Here is a 6,007-nt window from a genome sequence, read left to right as displayed (position 1 = left end):
CGTCCTCGCCAACAGAGGGCTGCACGCCCTCACCTTGAGAGGACTACACGTCCTCGCCAACAGAGGGATGCACGCCCTCACCTTGAAGAGGACTACACGTCCTCGCCAACAGAGGGCTGCACGCCCTCACCTTGAAGAGGACTACACGTCCTCGCCAACAGAGGGCTGCACGCCCTCACCTTTAGAGGGCTACGTGTCCTCATTTTCAGTGTGCTCCACATCAGCACCTTAAGAGAATTTAAGGTCCTCTGTCCTTAAATGCTTAACCGAGACTTGCGCTCCCGGTTAAGGGACCAGTAGTTTCCTTTTAATGGTTCCTGGGCCACCCCCTGATATTGGAGGAGGGCCAACTGTGCGAGCACAACCAGAGAGGGAGGCTGTCACACAGCTACTATGCATACCGGGGCAAGATTTCACCCGTGCCGCTGCAAAGAGACGAGTGCGGATCATGCGCACCAACATGACCACTCTTACACATATATAGATGACATTGCTACTTAGCAACATTCTGCCCAGCGACCGCAATGCCAATCTCCCCCTGCAAAAGTATCAGTTGGTCTATGTCGTCCCGACATGGGTAAGTAGGCATATGGTTCAACTGATTTCTGATACCATCTATTGCTTGCAGGGATCGCACCCACAAAGACACCCAGTGGACCTACAGAAGTCCAACAGGCTCTGGGGTTTCCAGCTCTGGTTACGGGTCTCTGTCGGCCCTACAGGGCGCCCGTTCCCCCCAGCAAGTTCATGTCATCGTGACATAGGTAAGTATGCACCTCCCCCAACTGATTTCTGATGTCATCTATTGTTTGCAGGGATTGTGCCCGTAAGACACCTAGTGGACCCGAAGAAGGCCAACAGGGTCTTGGAGTTGCTAGCTCTAAATACGGGTCTCTGTCAGTTATAGGGAGTGCCTGTCGCCCTCAGCAAGGTCATCAGGCCCCCCTACTAATCGAGCTTTCATCAAGAAGTACTGCGCCCCCAGGCAGGCCCAGGGCAAAACACCACAGCAGCATTGGGATGGCCGGTAGTGGGCAATAGACACACCGCCACCACCTCTAGGGTTCACCTCAGCTCATCCATAAAAAGGTTAGAGCGTTGCCTACGACACATGGCCGACCAATAGGCGACCAAGTCCAAAGCCAAAGGTAAGCAAAGTACTAGGTCCATGACCGACAAATCATTAGGCGTCCAGCTCAAGACGTTAAAGAAGCGCTACTAGGAGGCAACCTAGTAACTTTTAAATTTCTGCTTGTTATTTGATCACCTTTTGTTTCTCAAGTCTTATTGGGACACACCTAGTTGCTCATGATCCTATGAAATTAAATAAAACGAGCACAAGCTCGAAAGGTAGTCATACCTCACAAAATATATGTATGCGTGTTTAGGTAGTGAAAAATACCTTAGATATGCATGTATGTAATTTAGGTAGCAAACAACTACCTCACAAAATATATATGTATGTTTAGGTAGCAAGATACCTTCGATATGCATGTATGTAGCAAAAAGATACCTCACAAAATATATATATGTATGTTTAGGTAGCAAGATACCTTGGATATGCATGTATATAGCAAAAATACCTCACAAAAATATACACATGTTTAGGTAGCAAAATACCTCATGAAAAAAAAAGAAAAAGGAAAAAAAAAACAAAAACAAACGAGAAAAAGAAATGAACAAATGAAAAAAAAAGAGAAAAAAGAAAAATAAGTTATCTAGCTAAAAAACCAACATGCTTTTGAAAGAGATAACTTCCAACTTTTCTTCGAAAAAAAATTCACTGATCATAACCAATTTTTGAAAAAATGTGTATACACCTGAAGGGTGAATGCTGTGAAAATTTTCCCGGACGCCCAAAATGGACTCAGATGAATGCACAAATTGATAAAAGAACATATTTTGGAAACATTGGGTTGATTTAAAATAGAGGAAATGAATCCTGAGCCCTAGCATCACATGACCATAAAAATTTGACACTTGAGTGTCCACATAGGTGCATGCATGACCAGTTTTGCATAAAGTTTCCAAATCATCATTTTTGCATTTGTGTCATGGAAATATGTGGGGCATCCCTTTTATCCTTGAACCAAACCAAACCCCGACATGTATCATGTCTAGCCATTCTACAAGCCTTGAGCCAAAATCCTGACTCACCATAAACCTTGACCTAGGGTGAGAATGTCAATCCTTACCCTCGGAAGCAAAAAAGAAAAGAAGGAAAATTCCCAATCAAAGAGAAAGCAAAAAGAAAAGAAAGAAAATTCCCAATCAAAGAATGGGAGAAAGTAAAAAAAAAAAAAAAAAAAGAAGAAGAAGGAAAGAAAGTTCCTAATCAAAGAAGCAGAAGAAATGTGCAGAAAGGTCTTTCGACCAGACAATATCTGAACAATACAGAATTGTCACCAAATGAACAAAAGGAAGGAAAGGAAACCATGACCTAAAGTGGTCTTCTCCCTTTGATTGCCGACCAAAATCCTGTGCGTCGGTGACTTGTTCGCCTCGCGTCAAACAAGAACAAAAAAGGAAGAAGCCAAAGAAATCAAAAGCCAAAAAAATCAAAAGCCAGAAAAAATCAGATCAATCAAAAGCCGAAAAACCCACCAAAAGAACCCATTCCCAAGGGAAGTCCTATTGATCCATGATCACGCATGTAATTTTTGATTTGATAGGAAATAATTTGCAAAGTCAAGTCATGACATATCTATGGTTCAGAATTAGGATGAAACACTTACCTGTGCGAGATTGATACACTTTGAGTGATTTTCTTCTATTTTTGTCGAACCCGGTGTTTCCTCTAAATGGTCATTTAGAAACGAAATGCTAACATCCAAAATCTCATTTATGGTTATGGGGGGGTTTCATCAACAGACTCTCCGTCCCCGGTAGACGCATTGTTTTTCACTCAAAAAAGCATATGCTGCTCTAATCAGTTGGAATATTTGTCTCTTTGCTAAAGCATGTTTGCATTTTAGTGGAGAAAACACCGAGACTTTTTCAAGTCTCACAAGTTATCAAGAACTACGTAGGTCTGAGTTCCTCATTTGAGGATACGTAGGAGCAAAAGCCTCGCTTTTGTCGACCACACCGCTTTTTGTTACCATGACCCAAGAGCTGGTAGCCCGCGAAGACACCTTACGGTTATCCGCACCTCGTCATTCAGTGACCCCAAGTGTGATTGGTGAGCAGAGGCCAATGTGGTCATCTGCGCCCTTTCCGGAGATGTCAGCATCTTTCGGTGGAGACTTTTTCAAGTCTCACAAGTTATCTAGAACTACGTAGGTCTGAGTTCCTCATTGGAGGATACGTAGGAGCAAGAGCCTTGCTTTTGTCGGCCGCCCCACAATCTCTGTCATACTGACCCTGAGGTCATGTGACATGCGGAGACAAATTATGGTCATTCCGCACACCTTTTGCCATTCAGACACAGTCGTGTCCGATGGCACGCAGAGACAAATTATGGTCATTCTGCACCCTTTTGTCATCCAGAGGCGGCGGGCCCGATGACATGCGGAGACAAATTATGGTCATTCCGCACACCTTTTGCCATTCAGACACAGTCGTGTCCGATGGCACGTAGAGACAAATTATGGTCATTCCGCACACCTTTTGCCATTCAGACACAGTCGTGTCCGATGGCACGCAGAGACAAATTATGGTCATTCTGCACCCTTTTGTCATCCAGAGGCGGCGGGCCCGATGACATGCGGAGACAAATTATGGTCATTCCGCACACCTTTTGCCATTCAGACACAGTCGTGTCCGATGGCACGCGGAGACAAATTATGGTCATTCTGCACCCTTCGTCAATCGCGGCCGACAAGCCCGTTGACACACGGAGATTTACATCATCTTCCGCACTTACAAGATCTATCATACTGACTTTTGAGTCACGCTGACGGGCGGAAATACCCGAGTGGTTATCCGTATAAACATTCTTTTGCTATCTGTAAGACAGAACGCTTGATAGCATGCAGAGACTGACATCGTCTTCTGCACCTTTTGTTCCCCCGGGAACAACAAGTCATTTGCATGCGGAAATTTTATGGTCACCCGCGACTCTCATCAACCGAGAGGAACGAAATTAGTGTCTTATCTTTACTTTCCTTTTATCTCCAATAAAAGACAAGTAAAGAGGGGCAACTGTCATACCTTAATTTCGTCCAGGGACCTTTGCTTGATAACATGCAACTTTTGTTTGGTCCTTGTGAGGTGCTTGGCACCCATCATTAGGCAATTTGTGAAATTCCGGGACATGCCAGAAAACAAAAGAAAATATTGATGCACAATCCGTAAGGTTCCGTGACACACCGGAAATCAAATGGAAGCATCGTTGCACAATTAGTGAGGTTCCGTAACATTCCGTAAGTCAAAAAAGGGATGATTATGTAATCCACAAGGTTCCGTAACATTACGGAAAGAAAACAAGTATCGTTACGAAATTCGTAAGTTTCCGTAACTTTACGAAAAAAGAATCACCAAAAAAGGCAGGGGGGTGTACTTAGTAAAAATGGGGGTGCAAATAGCAACCAGGCCCACTTGGGCCCTCCAGAAGATTCCTCCAGAAGGTTGTTGCTTCTGGAGGAAGCAACCCTGCTCACCTGGGCGAGCTGGGTGGCAAGCTTCTCCCCCAATTTTCTATAAATAGGGGGAGAAGTGAAGTGAAAAAGGGTTCAGCCCCTTAGGCACTTCTCTCTCTTTCGAATTTGCTTGGAAAAATTGTTTCCGTGAAGAAAATCCAAGCCGAGGCGCTTCCGAAACGTTTCCGAAACGTTTCCGTAACGTTTCCGTGAGGAATTTCGCGAAGGTTTTCGACCGTTCTTCGACGTTCTTCATTCGTTCTTCATCGTTCTTCAGTCTTCAACGGGTAAGTACCTCAAACCAAGCTTTTCGATTCATTCTATGTACCCGTGGTGGTCCACACTTGGTTTCGTGTATTTTTATTCTCGTTTCATTTACTTTTTATACCCCCTTTTGACGTTCTTAAGCCATTTTATTTAAGTCATTTCTCGCTTAACCTAAAAATAAAATAAATTTCCATCGATCGTTTGAATTGTATTATCCGTTAACTTCGGTTAAAATGAATTCCGACCGTTCGGTCGTGTCGTAACCACGTTGGAAATCAAAAAAGAGGTAAAATAATAATATAATAATCAATAAACGTTTTTTAGTAAAATAAAGCGAAAAATCAATCGGACGTTTTCTCTTTGGGATTTCTCATTCTTAATTGAATTGACTAATAACTAAAGTGAAACTAAGGCTAAAATCAACTTGCCTAGTCAAGCTCGTCCATAAAAATAGGTTTTTGAAGTTTATCATTTCAATTTCTTACTAAGTAAAATGGATCATTTTCAAGGTCCAACGCCTTAAAATGATCACCTTTTAAGTAAAAAAGAATCACTTGATAAGAAAGAACTACGTAGGTCTGATTTCCTCATCACAATTGAGGAATATGTAGGAGCAAAGGGAAACACCCTTGTCGACCACAAAAAGAGAAAAATATATAAAAAGGGTATAAAGGATATAAAGACATAAAAAGGGAACATAAAAATCAAGGTCATGTTTGCACATTCGATTAAAGGCTGCCGTCCCTTGGGACGAACGTGTGGGGTGATAATACCTTCCCCGTGCGTAAATACAACTCCCGAACCTTTCACTTAAAAGTTCGTAGATCACGTCTTTTCCGGTTTTTCCGACGTTTTCCTCAAATAAACGTTGGTGGCGACTCCGCGCGTATTCCTTTCGTGGAACACGCATCCCACGAGTCATGCGTCGCCCTACCGCCGAAGGGTAGGTTGCGACAATGTTGAATCAAGATTGATTGAAGGAGTTTTGATGATAACAAAGATGATGACAAAAAGCCCAAGAGGATGAGTTCAAGATTGAATCAAGAACACTTCAAGAATCAAGAGGAAATTTGATTTCAAGATTCAAGAATCAAGTTTCAAGAATCAAGAATCAAGAATAATCAAGTTGAAGATTCAAGAATCAAGAAAAGACTCAATCA

Source organism: Glycine soja, chromosome 19 (genome assembly GCF_004193775.1).
Source record: "Glycine soja cultivar W05 chromosome 19, ASM419377v2, whole genome shotgun sequence".
Taxonomy (NCBI): Eukaryota; Viridiplantae; Streptophyta; class Magnoliopsida; order Fabales; family Fabaceae; genus Glycine; species Glycine soja.
This window is presented reverse-complemented; position numbering follows the sequence as displayed.